The 17,098-nt window shown below is 37.9% G+C and overlaps 1 protein-coding gene across 1 annotated transcript in view; it reads left to right on the forward strand.

Moving 5' to 3' along the window:
* Window positions 1–16,874, forward strand: part of LOC105484236 (MKI67 FHA domain-interacting nucleolar phosphoprotein-like) — a 98,145-nt gene extending 81,271 nt beyond the window's left edge. The window contains exon 5 of the transcript XR_011609415.1: window positions 15,256–16,874. The gene's annotated coding sequence lies outside the window, so the exon portion shown is untranslated. The remainder of the gene's footprint in view (window positions 1–15,255) is intronic.
* Window positions 16,875–17,098: the final 224 nt, after the last annotated feature.

The following is a 17,098-nucleotide window of genomic DNA, read 5'->3' on the forward strand; positions in this document are numbered from 1 at the left end:
AGGGGAGTGCAATGGACTCTGTGAGGGTCCTTAGCTTTGGTGGTTTAATGCTCTATTTTTGTGCCGGTTGGTCTCCTGCCAGGAGGTGGCGCTTTCCAGATAGCATCAGCTGTGGTAGTATGGGGGAAAAACTCGCAGTGGGTGGGGCCCTAGAACTGCCAAGATTATACGTCCTTTGTCTTCTTCTACCAGAGTCAGTAGGAAAGGACCATCATGTGGGGGCAGGGCTAGGTGTGTCTGAGCTCAGACTCTCCTTGGGCAGGTCTTGCTGCCACTGCTGTGGGGGATGGGGGAGAGAGTCCTAGGTCATTGGAGTTGGGTACCTAGGAGGATTATGGCTGCCTCTGCTGAGTCATGCAGGTTGCCAGGGAAGTGGGGGAAAGCTGGCAGTCACAGACCTCACCCAGCTCCCATGCAAACCAAAGGGACCATCTCTCTCCCACAGTGCCCCTGCCAACAACCCCCAGTCTGTTTCCAGGCAGAGTGCTGTATGGGCTTGAAAACCTGTCCCAGGCTATTCACCTCCCAGCTGGGAAAGAAAAGGACTTGGTTCTTCCCCGACCTGCAAAGTCTGCGCACTGGATTTGCACCCTCCCCCAGGTACTGGCAAGGAGGCTTCTCATTGCATTCAAATTGTTACAAAGTTTTAGCTAGAGATTTCCTTCTTCCTGTGTAGTTTTACTTCCTGCTCCTCTCCCGTTGGATCCCTGTGGTGCCAGGCAGGAATGGCCTGCTTGGGGACTCAGCGTACAGGGCCTTTCTGCTGCTTCCTCCACCCCTGTAGTTCACTTGGCTCTCCAAATTGATTCGGCTCCAGGTAAAGTTGGAAGTTTCTCCTGCAAAGAGACCTTCAGTTTCTCCATTGAGGGTGTGGTTTCAGAAGAGGAGGGTCTCCCAGCCCAGTTCCACAGTTGAGGGACTCACAGTTTTGGGGGTGGTCTCCCAGTTCCTGCAGGAGCAGTCCGCTTCCTTCAGAGTGTCTGTGGGTCCTCTTGGGATTGCTGGTTTGTTCTTGCAGTCGATCTGGAGCTGAAATTCACAACGAGAGCACCCACACGCTGCTCTGTCTGGAGCTGCAATCTAGTCCTGCCTCCCGACTGCCTTTATCCACAGTATCCCGGCTTCTTTTACTTTGTAAAGGTCTTCAACTCAGCCTCTCTGTTCATCCCTCAGCCTCCACCATCTTGAAACCTCCAAAACTGTACTTTTTATGTTTAGGAACTATTTACCAACATTTCAATATAATTACGTTGTTTTGAGTATGTGCCAATAACTGTAATCATAACTAAACCTAGAACAAAATTTGTCATCTGGAATTAAAAATTAAAGTGAAGCAAAAATTTTAAATGAAGTAAAAAATAGCAAAGTTAGCTTGTACTTTCCTAGTCTTGGAATTAGCCATTTCTCAAAGGAACTCTGATTCATTTTGTGGAGAATGGCATTTAGAAACCAACATACAAACACTAAGTGAGATACTTGATTTTGGGATGTCATTGCTGGTCGTTTAAGCAGTCAGAACTACTTAGCATACACACACACACAATGTATATCTATGCATCTATCTATCTATCTATCTATCTATCAATCAATCAAAAACCACGAAATCATGTTGACATCTCCAAAATCCAATCCAGTATCACAGGATTCATTCTAACTTCTCTCATTCCATATTTGTAACTCTCTTCTTCCATAGTGACAAATGTCTCCCAGTATATTTATTCAATCCCGGAATACACAGAAGCCTTAATCAAAGGATCAAATTGAACCTCACTAGTAGAAAAACAAACATCCTTTGTCCCTGATATAGTGACTATGAAGGATTTAAAAATGCCTAACCTGAATCTTCTGGATTTAATACAATTTTAATGTTTATTAGTGCATAATCAAAATAACATAATCATAATAAAATCTTTGTAAATAATTGTTAGATAAAAAATGTAATTTTTTTTTTGAAAAGCCTCTCTAACTTAAGTAGATTGGGCTTGGTAGTTGTGGTGGGAGAAGAAGTTATTTACATGTCCTTAAAGTATATTTCCACAAATTACTTATGTAGAAGGAAACATAGTATAGTGACACAATGAAGAAAACTGATAGATACCACTTAGCCAAATAATCAAAAAAACAGATGGTCTAGGATTTACTTTTGCTATAGGGGACATCACTGAAAAAATTAGCAAAATCTGATTAAGATCTATGAATTAAATACATAAGAGTTAGCATCCATGCTAATCTCTTGATTTTAGAAATTTCTCCTGATTTTGATACTCCCACTATGGTTATAAAAGAAAATGTCCTTATTTTTAGAAAAACACGAGGAAACAAGAAAATATTTGCCTGTTTTAATAAAGTATTTAGGATAAAATGGACATCATGTCAACTTTTGGGTTGAGAGAAGAAAATGGGTGTGAGAGAATCATTTCAGATGTTATGTAAGTGCCATTATTGAAACATAACTGGAAACATATAAACATACATTCTTTCCCCTATCCTTTTATATAAGGCAAAAATGAATTATTCATTTTTGATTGGTTTAACCACCTGTAGTTCTGCCTCCTTATTCTTGAATAATCTTATATATAAAGCATTATATAAAATAACTAGTTTCCGATTCTTTAGAGTCAGAACTTAAAGACATTTTTTCAAGTAATCCCTGTGTAGGATCTCTCTAGATTTTTAGAATTTTTTGATATTTTAAAATTTTCTTACATTTAATCTAATTACTTTTTAGTGACTCATTTTCCTGAAATGCTCACTTGATCTTTATAGAAACAACTCTTAATTTAATTCATATTTGATCTATTAGTGAAATTTTATTTATTTATGCACAAGACAATTCCTAAAGGGTACATGATCTGGAATATCTCAACTTGTGTTGGTTTCTCTACATAAATACACTTGAAAGGAGGTCCAATGAGATATTATTAATTGTAGTATTTAAAATATTAAATTGTAATAATGTTCTGGGCCAGGCACGGTGGCTCATGACTGTAATCCCAGCACTTTGGGAGGCCAAGGTGGGCAGATCACGAGGTCAGAAGTTGAAGACCAGCCTGACCAACATGATGAAACCCTGTCTCTACTAAAAATACAAAAATTAGCTGGGCGTGGTGGTATGTGCCTGTAATCCCAGCTACTTGGAAGGTTGAGGCAAGAGAATCGCTTGAACCTGGTGGCTGAGGGTGCAGTGAGCCAAAATCGTGCCACTGTACTCCAGCCTGGGGGACAGAGTGAGACTCTTTCTCAAAAAAAAAAAAAGTTCCAAAAATAAGAGTAAGGTGCCATGATATGTGGGTCTCTTCATCACCTCCCACCGAGTGTTAGTACCAATGAACATAATCAGTTGTTCAGTGTGGGGGAAAACTTGTTTATGAACTACAGTGACTGGGATACATGGCACTAACTGATTTAGAAACAGTCATAACTGATTCTCATTAGTCTACTAAAAAATATGTATAAAGTATTTTTCTAAGTGCTTAGAACATATCAGAGAACAAAATCCCCACCCATTATGGAGCCAATTTTTAGATGTGGGATGTGGAGAAGGGGAGAGATGTACCCCCAGGTAAAAATAGACCAAATCCATAAATAAATTATATAGTATGTTAGAAAATAAAAATTCCACAAACAAAAAGAAAAGTGAATACAGTAATGGAGTTATAAGGATGGGGGAAATGTTTTTAAAAATAATTATGGAAAAGACTAGCTGAGAAGCTGAGTTAAGATTTGAAGGGAGTGAGGGTATTAGCCCCAGTGGCTGTTTGGGGAAACAATATTCAAGGAAAAGGGAACAGCCAGTGCAAAGGCCCTGAAGCAGGACTAGAATTGGGGTGCTTGAGAACAGCAAGATTGCCAGTGTGGGTAGAAATTAATGAGTAGGGAAATAGTCTAAGAAGACTCTGAGAGGTAAGGAGAGTGGTGTAGTGGTGGGGTGAGCTGGTTACTTCCCTATAGACTGACCATTTTAAGTAACTTAGCTTTTATTCTGAATGAGATAGGGACCCTTTGAAGGGTTTTGAATTAACCAGTAACATGATCTGACACAAAATTTTAAAAGTTTACCCTAGTTTTCTTGATGAGAATTGATACTTGGGAAAGGCAAAGGTAGTTAGGAGGCTGGAGCAGGATTCCAGGCAGGGAACAATGGTGACCCTGATCAGAATGACAGTAATGGATGTAGATGTATTTCGGAAGTGGTGCAAATGGGATTTCCTGAAGAACTGGATATGGAACATGGAAGTAAGAGAGGGATCAAGGATGACCCCAGGAATTTTGCTCTGAACACTGAAAATTGGTGGTGTTGCCATCAATATCCTTTTCATGTATGTGACAGTGAAAACCTAGGATCTATATTGGTAATACATGGATTTTCCCCATTTATATCTTGTAATGTCTAATTATACTTAGATTAACAAAGTTGTTCCCAGAGATTTTGCTGCCTGTTTCAGGTTGCCTTTTTAATTTTCTTTATGGAGTGGAGAAAGGATTAAAGCTGAGCTCCAATCTGAATTGGAATCAGTCCCCAGAAATACCCCATTCAGACTTACATAGCTATCCATCTTGGCATATTTCTTGAATCGTTGCTCATACTGGCTCTCTAACAATTTTTCTCTTAGCATCTAAGTCACATTCTTGATTTGGTGTTCAAAATGATAGATGTCATTTATCTTGTTCATAAAAACTGTCACAGAATAATAAACCACTTTTCTTAAATAACAAATGTCTTTTTAACCTACCTGCCATACTTTTCCTTTTTACCAACTGACCCTTGGTCATTACTGTTGGGCACTTGTTTTTCTGCCTACTTGTACATTGAATTTTTTGGGAAGTCATGAAATAGATGAATATTTTTCTCTTTTCTTATTCACTCTCTGAAGATTTTCACTTTCTTTTTTCAGTGCCTCCCCATAATGCCAGACACCTGAGGATTAACTTTTTCAGAATAATCTCAAATTCATATTGAACGCTAAAACACTCATGTACCCAAAAACTTGTGTACCAATATTTGTAACCACATTGAAGATCCCTCTGATCTTCTCCAACCTAGTTGCTTGGCAAAAAATCTGGAAGTCATCTACACCACTCCATTAGTGCCTGCATCCATTAACCAAGTTTATTTACTTCTTTATTCTAATATCTATTAAATATCTTCTCTTAATGTGCCCTTGCATTAATTCAGGGCCTTATCAATTCTTTCTTGAATTACTCCTGCACCACAAACAGCAAAAAATTACTGATTTATAAGCTGTTCCTAGTTACTTCAACATTTAGGAATTGCAGAAGTCATGTTTAGGGGCTCTTTTGTTTGGGAGAACTCAGTTATCCTCGATTATGCCAGGTGAAAGCACTTAGCCAAAACTAGGAGGGAAAGTTCTGCAAAATAAAGCAAAATGATTATTTTTATCGGTGTCAAGGTTACTATATATTAAATAATGACAGATTATTATATTTTTACTTGTAGGGGCCGTGGTAAAGATGTAATAACAAAGAGAGGCCTCTGCTTTGAGTAGAAGCAAGTCCCAGAAACATGAGAAGGTTGGGGCTAAAAAGGGAGTTGTTGGTTCGCCACTAAAGAACCTCTGTGACAGGGCAGTGTTAATGGTCACAGGGCAAGGATTATCTGATATTCACTTTTAAGTTTTCTGTTTTGTCTTGTTTTCCTCATGAATTCTTTAAATCTTCATGAAAGGTTATTAGCAGCAATATTAGGAAGAAAAATGTATAAGAGAACAGAGGTGATCCTAGAGAAGGGAGAAGAGATACTTTGAGAAGTGACCAAATCATGTAAACATCCATGGGAGAGTTTTGGAGATTCTAGGCACAAGGACTGAGTTCTCTGCAGGACCACAGGATAAGGACTCAAATTACAGATAATTTACTATTAAACTGAAGAGTTTTGTTGGTGGTGGTGGTTTTTTTTTTTTTTTTTTTTTGAGACAGGATCTTGCTCTGTCACTCAGGTTGGAGTGCAGTGGCACAATTATGATTAACTGAAACCTTGAACTCCTGGATTCAAGCAGTCTTCCCTTCTCAGCTGCCTAAATAGCTAGGACTACAGGCACACAGCACCATACCTGGCTAATTTTTCTATTTTTTGTAGAGATGGGGTCTCACTGTATTGGCCAGGCTGATCTCAAACTTCTGGCCTCAGCAATCCTCCTGCCTTGGCCTCCCGAAATGCTGGGATTACAGTGAGCCACTGGGCCCAGCTAAACTAAAGATTAACTTTAGATATCAGGAGATTTCATATTCACTTTGAATACACACTTTGCTTTTCATTTTATTTTTTATTCTCCTTCTCAGTTATCTTTCTGTGTTTCAAACGTAATCATATTCCCCTGATAAATTACACTTAGGGAACCCTATGCTATTTTAAACAGTTATTTCCTTTAATATAAAATAAAATATATAGTACAGGTCAGTCAGAAATAAGTAAAGTATAGTTTAATTTTTATCATTTCAGACCTTTTAATATATACATATATATGTATAAAAATGTAAATATGTGTATTTGTAAAATGTAATTATATATTTTAATGTTCTGCAACCTTCCTAACTTATAAAATAATACTGATTTTCTATATCAGCACCTAGAGTGACATTATTATATTTAATAGCTGCATAATAGTCTGTTGAATCGATGTCCTAAATTTTATTGAAAATTTTATCCTCTTATTGGATACACATTTATTTCAAAATTTTCACTACTCTAAATAACTCTGCATATGTATCTTGTTCACTTGTTTCCTTAGGATCTATGCCTATTAATAAATTCTTAAATATTTTTGACTTAAGGATTTAATAATAAGCACATGGGGAAAATCTATGCTTCGTACATTTTGTACTCAGTTTTTATTGTGGATGTAAAAGGCTGAGGTTTTCAGCAAGTAACTGGATGTACTGTTTCTGGGTTTTGCAAGCAGCTACTTTTAAAAAAGGGAAGCACGTTACGCTCTTCCTTTAAAACTCCGTTTATGAAAACATTCATCTCTATGCTCGTAAGCTTTAAAGAAGCTTAACAAGGATGACCATAAATCCCACATACCACTTTTGGAATTTAAGAGAAAGAATAAATTTGGTTGTTATCTGACTTATTACTCCTTTTTTTTTTCTGTAGAGAATAAGAGAAATGATTCCATACTATAAATACGTGGTAACATTCTTCCACCTGGAGCATTGACAATAAAGAAATGATACAAATATTTCTCAGGCCCACTATGTTATCTTTGCCCATTTGTACTGGCACTTTCACTATGGATTTAAGTTTTCCTTAGAGTTTACATTTTTTTTTTCATTTTTCCAACTTCTTTAGCCTAAATGAAAGTTTCTGGTCTCTGGGATTGTGTTCTTTATGATGAAAATTCATTGTGCAATTTGCTTTCCTTTGCCTTAAAGTTTTCTGGGATCTTTTTATAAAAAGTCTTCTAATCCAAACATAGAATATGTTAAATGGAAAGGAAAAGGGCATGGAGTCCATGTGTCACTGTTTCAATCCTTGTTCTTCTACATAATACAATGTTGAGTAAAGCATTTAACTTATTTAAGCCTCAGTTTTCTTATCTGCAAGATGCAGAAATTATTAATGATTTTACAAAGTGCCTGGCAAGATGAAAGGAGGCCATGTGCCTGAAAATGCACAGCACATCCCCTGGGTAAAGAATGGTTCCTCTGCCATTGTTAGTAGACAGGATTGGCTTGACTTCTGCAAAGGCCTTAGTTTTCTTTCTTTTGTTCTTTTATATGTTAGAATCTGGTATTTGTGCTTCTTTGCTCCTGAAGCTATATTTTCCTTTTTCATGTTGAATATCTTATTATTATTATTATTTTGACAGAGTCTCACTCTGTCACCCAGGCTGGAGTGCAGTGGCTTTATCTCGGCTCATTGCAACCTCCGCCTTCCGGGTTCAAGCAGTTCTCCTAACTCAACCTCCAGAGTAGCTGGGATTTACAGGCATGCACCATCACACTCGGCTAATTTTTGTATTTTTAGTAGAGATGGGGTTTCACCATGTTGGCTGGGCAGGTCTCAATCGCCTGACCTCAGGTGATCCGCCTGCCTTGGCCTCCCAAAGTGCTGGAATTATAGGCATGAGCCACCACGCCCAGCCCTAATATCTGATTTTTAAAGTGACTTCTTAATTTTTAAAGGTCTAATTTTTTACAGCTTTGATACATACTTTCTAGACTTTATGATTTTGAAGAAGTAAAAAGACTTCTGCAATGCCCATTTTCTCTCCTGAATATTCTTTGACGTTGGCCATTATTGAAGTTACAAACTTATGGTGGCAATCCTGCTTTCTTATACAAGCATAGCATCAGCATTTTGATGAACCAGAGGTGTGCCATTTTGTCCTACATTTTTGCCTGGTCACTACAACTGGGCTCCACTCCTGCCTCATATCCTGTTTCTATTTTTAACACTAAAGGAAACATTCTCATGTCCTAAGCAGTCTCTGTAATCTGATCAGTCTGTGCTTTCCCCCGACTTTAGTCATTCTAATTTCGTCACTATTTACTGGACCTACTTTTAAATAGTCTTTTATATCCTGCTTTTTTGTTCTTTTAACTTTAAATTATTGGATTTAAAGTGCATTGAAAATTGAACTTGTTATTGTGTGCCACTTGAACCATGAAATAATTCAGTTGCTAAAGCCAAAACAAAAACAAAAACAAAAACAAAACAAAACAAAACAAAAAAACCCACCATGGTTTAGAAGACATTTGTGGAAATGCAGTCAAACCACCATTTGAGAAGGTCTCTGAGGGCTTATAATATAATACTTATAATATAATACTATCCTCTGCTTAAATACTTACAGGTTTTTATTCTGTATCACTTATTTACTTATATAAGTATTTAAAATAGGATTATCTGACATTATTGAACTGGAATTTGTTTTGAACCTTCAATTAGAGTACTAAGAGCAGAGTTAATAGGTTCTTTTTTATATATATTCATAATATCATTCTTTGTGTAAATCTTATAACATCATTTGTAATTGTCTAGTCCCCAGATAATAACATGGTAAATTCTTTGAGGGCAGGGATCATGCTTATTTTATTCCTTGCACTTATCACAGTTTCTAGCATGCATTATCTAAGCTACATGAACTAAGTTAAAGAATGGACAAATAGATCCTTTAAATAAAAATTTTCTCCGTGGTACACCCAGACATTATTTTAGAGCAAGACTCAGATGAGGGGATGTGTATAAAATACCTTTTGAACAAAATATTCTAAAACTAAAGTAGATTCATTCATTTATTCCATAAACAAGCTTTCATTCAGTGCTTAATATTATCTGCCAGGGTTAATATTATGTGGCAGGGTTAATATTATGTGGCATATGGAATGGTAGGTAGTTTTATCCTTTGAATTATTTTATAAATTTAAATTTTCTTTTTGGTAACTTCATTCTAGGGTTCACATTCTAGATGTCTGTTGGTATTTTATATCCCTTGCATTTCTCCTTAGGGACTTTCATGACAGAGTCCTATCTTCCTCTATATTTCATTTCTAAATTCTTGACTTTTTAAAACTGTGCTTTCCTTTGCCCTCCCTGTGAGTTTCATAAGCTTTTAACAACTTATTTGGTAAAGAAATCTCTGTTAGATTATTAATATGTATTAATGGGTTCATATGTCATTATTCTGTGATATAATATTTGTGTTATCTCAGAAACAGCTCATTAGGTTTTTTCCCCAGTAATATTTTCTAATTCAGATATCATTTTCCCCAGGCAGAGTTGCTTTCTGAGCATATATATTTTACTTTTGTGTATGAAAGGGTAAAATCTGTGCATATTTTAAAAATAATTTCATACAGATGGTTAAATTTTAGAAATACCTTCTCATGCAGAGGTGAGGTTTTCAATACCTAAAAGTAATTGTCTAAACTTTTGAAAACGTATTTTTTTTTTAAATTTTTATTTATTTTTTATTGCTGGAGTTACAACATGAAATACAATTTTGTGTGTTTATCTTTTACCTGCAACTTTACTAAACTGAATTATTATTTATAATAGCTTTTTAAAATTATGCTTTAAGTTGTGGGATATGTGTGCAGAATGTGCAGGTTTGTTACATAGGTATACACGTGCCATGGTGGTTTACTGCACCCATCAACCCCTCATCTACATTAGGTATTTCTCCTAATGCTATCCCTCCCCTAGCTCCCCGCCCCCTGACAGGCCCCCATGTATGATGTTTCTCTCCCAGTGTCCATGTGTTCTCATTGTTAAACTCCACTTTTGAGTGAGAACATGAGATGTTTCGTTTTCTGTTCCTGTGATAGTTTGCTCAGAATGATGGTTTCCAGCTTCATCCATATCCCTGCAAAGGACATGAGCTCATCCTTTTTTATGGCTGCATAGTATTCCATGGTGTATATGTGCCACATTTTCTTTATCTAGTCTATCATTGATGGGCATTTGGGTTGGTTCCAAGTTTTTGCTATTCTTAACAGTGCTGCAATAAACGTACATGTGTATGTGTCTTTATAGTAGAATGATTTATAATCCTTTGGGTATATGCCCAGTAATGGGATTGCTGGGTCAAATGGCATTTCTGGTTTTAGGCCACACTGTCTTCCACAATGGTTGAACTAATTTACACTCCTACCAACAGTGTAAAAGCATTCCTATTTCTCCACATCCTCTCCAGCATCTGTTGTTTCCTGACTTTTTAATGATTGCCATCTAACTGGCATGAGATAGTATCTCATTGTGGTTTTGGTTTGCATTTCTCTAATGACCTCTGATGATGAGATTTTTTTGTTTTTTTTGGCCACATAAATGTCTTCTTTTGAGAAGTGTCTGTTCATATCCTTCACCCACTTTTTAATGGGGTTGTTTTTTTTTTTTTCTTGTAAATTTGTTTAAGTTTCTTGTAGACTCTGGATATTAGCCCTTTGTCAGATGGATAGCTTGCAAACATTTTCTCCCATTCTGTAAGTTGCCTGTTGATTCTGATGATAGTTTCTTTTGCTGTGCAGAAGCTCTTTAGTTTCATTAGATCCCATTTGTCTATTTTGGCTTTTGTTGCTATTGCTTTTGGTGTTTTAGTCATGAAGTCTTTGCCCATTCCTATGTCCCGAATGGTATTACCTAGGTTTTCATGGTTTTAGGTCTAACATTTAAGTCTTTAATCCATCTTGAGCTAATTTTTGTATAAGGTGTAAGGAATTGGTCCAGTTTCAGTTTTCTGCATATGGCTAGCCAGTTATTGCAACACCATTATTAATTAGGGAATCCTTTCCCCATTGCTTGTTTTTGTCAGGTTAGTCAAAGATCAGATGGTTGTAGACGTGTGGCATTATTTCAGAGGCCTCTGTTCTGTTCCATTGGTCTATATATCTGTTTTGGTAACAGTACCATGCTGTTTTGGTTACTGTAGTCTTGCAGTATAGTTTGAAGTCAGGTAGTATTATGCCTCCAGCTTTGTTCTTTTTGGTTAGGACTGTCTTGGCTATACAGGCTTTTTTTTGGTTCCATATGAAATTAAGTAATTTTTTTCTAATTCTGTGAAGAAAGTCATTGGTAGCTTGGTGGGGATAGCATTGAATCTATAAATTATGTTGGACAGTATGGGCATTTTCATGATATTAATTGTTCCTATCAATGAGCATGGAATATTTTTCCATTTATTTGTGTCCTCTCTTATTTCCTTGAGCAGTAGTTTGTAATTATCCTCGAAGAGGTCATTCACATCCCCTGTAAGTTGGATTCCTAGGTATTTTATTCTCTTTGTAGTAATTGTGAATGGGAGTTCACTCACGATTTGGCTCTCTGTCTGTTATTGGTGTATAAGGATGCTTGTGATTTTTGCATATTGATTTTGTATTCTGAGACTTTGCTGAAGTTGCTTATCAGCTGAAGGAGATTTTGGGGTAAGATGATGGGGTTTTCTCAATACACAATCATGTCATCTGCAAACAGAGGCAATTTGACTTCCTGTTTTCCTAATCGAATACTCTTTATTTCTTTCTCTTGCCTAGTTGTCCAGGCCAAAACTTCCAACACTGTGCTGAATAGGAGTGGTGAGAGAGGGTATCCTTGTCTTGTGCTGGTTTTCAAAGGGAATGTTTTCCACTTTTGCTCATTCAGTATGATATTGACTATGGGCTTGTCATAAATAGTTCTTATTATTTTGAGATATGTTCCATCAATACCTAGTGTATTGAGAGTTTTTAGCATGAAAGGGTGTTGACTTATATTGAAGGCCTTTTCTGCATCTATTGAGATAATCACATGGTGTTTGTCATTGGTTCTGTTTATGTGATAGATTATGTTTATTTATTTGTGTATGTTCAACCAGCCTTGCATTCCAGGGATGCAGACGACTTGATTGTGCTGGATGAGCTTTTTCATGTGCTGCTAGATTCTGTTTGCCAGTATTTTATTGAGGATTTTTGCATCGATCTTCATCAGAGATATTGGCCTGAAATTTTGTTTTTTGTTGTGTCTATGCCAGGTTTTGGTATTAGGATGATACTGGCCTCATAAAAAAAGTTATGGAGGAGTCTCTTCTTTTCTATTGTTTGAAATAGTTTCAAAAGGAATGGTACCAGCTCCTCTTTGTACCTCTGGTAGAATTTGGTTGTGAATCTGTCTTATCATGGGCTTTTTTGGTTGGTAGGCTATTCATTACTGCCTCAATTACGGAACTTGTTTTTGGTCTATTCAGGGATTCAACTACTTTCTGGTTTAGTTTTGGGAGGGTATATGTCTCCAGGAATTTATCCACTTTTTCTAGATTTTCTAGTTTATTTGTGTAGAGGTGTTTATAATATTCTCTAATGATAGTTTGTATTTCTGTGGGATCAGTGGTGATATCTTCTTTATAATTTTTTGTTGCATCTATTTGATTCTTCTCTCTTTTCTTCTTTATTAGTCAGGTTAGTGGTCTATCTATTTTATTAATCTTTCCAAAAAACCAGCTCCTGGATTGATTTGATTTTTTGAAGGTTTTTTTTCTGTCTCTATCTCTTTCAGTTTCGCTCTGATGTTAGTTATTTCTTATCTTCTGCTAGCTTTTGAATTTGTTTTCTCTTGCTTCTCTAGTTCTTTTAATTGTGATGTTAGGTTGTTGATTTTGGATCTTTCCTGCTTACTCTTAGGGGCATTTAGTTCTGTAAATTTCCCTCTAAACACTGCTTTAGCTGTATCCCAGAGTTTCTGGTACATGTCATTTGTTTCAGATCACTTATTCATTTCTGCTTTAATTTTGTTATTTACCCAGTAGTCATTCAGGAGCAGGTTGTTCAGTTTCCATGTAGTTGTGTGGTTTTGAGTGTGTTTCTTAATCCCGAGTTCTAATTTAATTGTATTGTCATCTGAGAGACTGTTAGTTATGATTTCTGTTCTTTTGCATTTGCTGAGGAGTGTTTTACTTCCAAGTATGTGGCCAATTTTAGAATAAGTGTGATGTGGTGCTGAGAATAATGTATCTTCTGTTTATTTGGGATGGGGAATTCTGTAGATGTGTATTAGGTCCTCTTGTTCCAGAGCTGAGTCTAGGTCCTGAATATTCTTGTTAATTTTCTGTCTTGTTGATCTGTCTAATATTGACAGTGGGGTGTTAAAGTCTTTCACTATTATTGTGTGGAAGACTAAGTCTCTTTGTAGGTCCCTAAGAACTTCGTTTATGAATCTGGGTGCTCCTGTATTGGGTGCATATATATTTAGGATAGTTAGCTCTTCTAGCTCTTCTTGTTGAATTGATCCCTTTAACATTATGTAATGGCCTTCTTTGTCTCTTTTGATCTTTGTTGGTTTAAAGTCTGTTTTATCAGAGACTAGGATTGCAACCCTGTTTTTTTTTTTTTTTTTTTTTTGCTTTCCATATGCTCAGTAAATATTCCTCCATCCCTTTTTTTGAGCCTATGTGTGTCTTTGCACATGAGAGGGGTCTCCTGAATACAGCATACTGATGGGTCTTGACTCTTTATCCAATTTGCCAGTCTATGTCTTTTAATTGGGGCTATTAGCCCATTTGTATTTAAGGTTAATGTTGTTATGTGTGAATTTGATCCTGTCATTATGATGCTAGCTGGTTATTTTGCCTGTTAGTTGATGCAGTTTCTTCATAGTGTCTATGGTCTTTACAATTTGGTATATTTTTGCCATGACTGGTACCCGTTTTTTCTCTATGTTTGGTGCTTCCTTCAGGAGCTCTTGCAAAGCAGGCCCGGTGGTGACAAAATCCCTCAGCATTTGCTTGTCTGGAAAGGATTTTATTTCTCCTTCACTTATGAAGTTTAGTTTGGTTGGATATGAAATTCTGGGTTAAAAATTATTTTCTTTAAGAATGTTGTATATTGGTCCCCACTCTCTTCTGGCTTGTAGGGTTTCTGCAGAGGGATCTGCTGTTGGTCTGATGGGCTTCCCTTTGTAGGTAAGCTGACATTTCTCTCTTACTGCCCTTTTCTTCCTTCATTTCAACCTTGGTGGATCTGACAATTATGTGTCTTGGGGTTGCTCTTCTCAGAGAGTGTCTTTGTGGTGTTCTCTGTATTTCCTGAATTTGAATGTTGACCTGTCTTGCTAGGTTGGGGAACTTCTCCTGGATAATATCCTGAAGACTGTTTTTTTAACTTTGTTCCATTCTTCCTGTCACTTTTAGTACACCAATCATACATAGGTTTGGTCTTTCCACGTAGTCCCATATTTCTTGAAGGCTGTATGTTTCTTTTTATTCTTTCTTTCTCTAATCTTGTCTTCGTGCTTTATTTCATTAAATTGAGCTTTAATCTCTGATACGCTTTTTTTCTCCTTGATCAATTTGGCTATTGATACTTATGTATGCTTCATGAAGTTCTCATGCTGTGTTTTTCAGCTCCATCAGGTCATTTATGTTCTTCTCTAAACTGGTTATTCTAGTTAGCAAATTCTCTGTTTTTCAAGGTTCTTAGCTTCCTTGCATTGGTATAGAACATGCTCCTTTAACTCGGAGGAGTTTGTTATTACCCACCTTCTGAATCCTACTTTTGTCAATTCATCAAACTCATACTTCATCCAGTTTTGTTTCCTTGCTGGCAAGGAGTTGTAATTCTTTGGAGGAGAAGAGGAGTTCTGGTTTTTGGAGTTTTTAGCCATTTTGTGCTGGTTTTTCTTCATCTTCATGGATTTATCTACCTTTGGTCTTTGATGTTGGTGACCTTTGGATGGGGTTTCTATGTGGATGTCTTTTTTGTTGATGTGGGTGCTATTCCCTTCTGTTTGTTCACTTTCCTTGTAACAGTCTGGCCTCTCTGCTGCAGGTCTGCTGGAGTTTGCTGGAGTTCTGCTCCAGACCTTGTTTGCCTGGGTATCACCAGTGGAGGCTGCAGAACAGTAAAGATTGCTGCCTGTTACTTCCTCTGGAAGCTTTGTCCCAGAGGGGCACCTGCCAGATGCCAGACAGAGCTCTGCTATATGAGGTATCTGTCGACCCCTGCTGGGAGGTGGCTCTTAGGAGGCACAGAGGTCAGGTACCCACTTGAGGAGGCAGTCTGTCCCTTAGCAGAGCTTGAGCACTGTTGGCTGCTTTCTTCAGAGGTGGCAGGTAGGAATGTTTAAGTCTCCTGAAGCTGTTCTCTCAGCCACCCCTTCCCCTAGGTGCTCTGTCCCAGGGAGATGGGAGTTTTAACTATAAACCCTTACTGGGGCTGCTGCCTTTTTTTCAGAGATGCTCTGCCCAGAGAGGAGAAATCTAGAGAGGCAGTCTGACTACAGCAGCTTTGCTGAGCTCCAGTGGACTCCACCCAGTTCAAACTTCCCTGTGGCTTTGTTTACACTGTGAGGGGAAAACGGCCTACTCGAGCCTCAGTAATGGTGGATGCCCCTTCCCTTACCAAGCTTGAGCATCCCGGGTTGACTTCAGACTGCTGTGCTGGCAGCAAGAATTTCCAGCCTGTGGATCTTAGCTTCCTGGAATCCATGGGGGTGGGATCTGCTGAGGTAGACCACTTGTCTCTTTGACTTCAGCCCGCTTTCCAGGGGAGTAAATGTTCCTGTCTTGCTGGCATTCCAGGCGCCACCGGGGTATGGAAAACAAAAACAAAAAAAAACCCAAAAAAACCTCCTACAGCTGGCTCGGTGTCTGCCCAAATGGCTGCCCACTTTTGTGCTTGAAGCCCAGGGCCCTGGTGGCATAGGCACTTGAGGGAATCTCCTGGTCTGTGGGTTGCGACATGGGAAAAGCATAGTATCTGGGCCGGAGAGCACCATTCCTCACAGCCCAGTCCCTCATGGCTTCCCTTGGGTAGGGGAGGGAGTTCCCTGACCCCTTGTGCTTCCTGGGTGAGGCAACAACCCACCCTGCTACAACTCACCCTCTGTGGGCTGCACCCACTGTCTAACCAGTCCCAATGAGATGAGCTGGGTACCTCAGTTGGAAGTGCAGAAATCACCCACATCTGTGTTGATCTTGCTGGGAGCGGCCAGTTCCTGTTTCTATTTGACCATCTTGCCAGCAACCCTTGAAAATGGGTTGGCCAGGGGTGGTGGCCACACCCGTAATCCCAGCACTTTGATAGGTCAAAGCAGGTGGACCACTTGAGGTCAGGAGTTCGGGACCAGCCTGGCCAACATGGTGAAACCCCGTCTCTACTAAAAATACAAAAATTAGCCAGGTGTGGTGGCTCATGCCTATAGCTCCAGCTACTTGGGAGGCCGAGGCAGGAGAACCGCTTGAAACTCGGAGGCAGAAGTTGCAGTGAGCTGAGATCACACCACTGCACTCCACGCTGGGTGACAGAGCAAGACTCCATCTGAAAAATAAATAAATAAATAAATAAAATAAATAAAAGGAAAGAAAAAAGAAATAACGTAAGTTATAGGGAATACTTTGGTAACAAATGACTAGAAAGTAGAAGTCATGTTTGATTTGTCAACTTTTGAAAAGATGGAATAAAGAAAAATGCAAATAAAAAATCTGTAGAACTATTTTTATAAATTAAAGATAAAAGTAAACAACCATATATTCTAAATTATAAGGTTTCCTACATTCTGAGGACTAAGATTTAGTGTTTTGGGGACTTAACGATAATATAAGCCTCAAATACAATTGGAGATTTAAAAGATGTTGTCTATTTTTCTTTTTCTTTTTCTTTTCTTTTCTTT

This window comes from Macaca nemestrina, chromosome 10, assembly GCF_043159975.1.
Source record: "Macaca nemestrina isolate mMacNem1 chromosome 10, mMacNem.hap1, whole genome shotgun sequence".
Classification (NCBI taxonomy): Eukaryota; Metazoa; Chordata; class Mammalia; order Primates; family Cercopithecidae; genus Macaca; species Macaca nemestrina.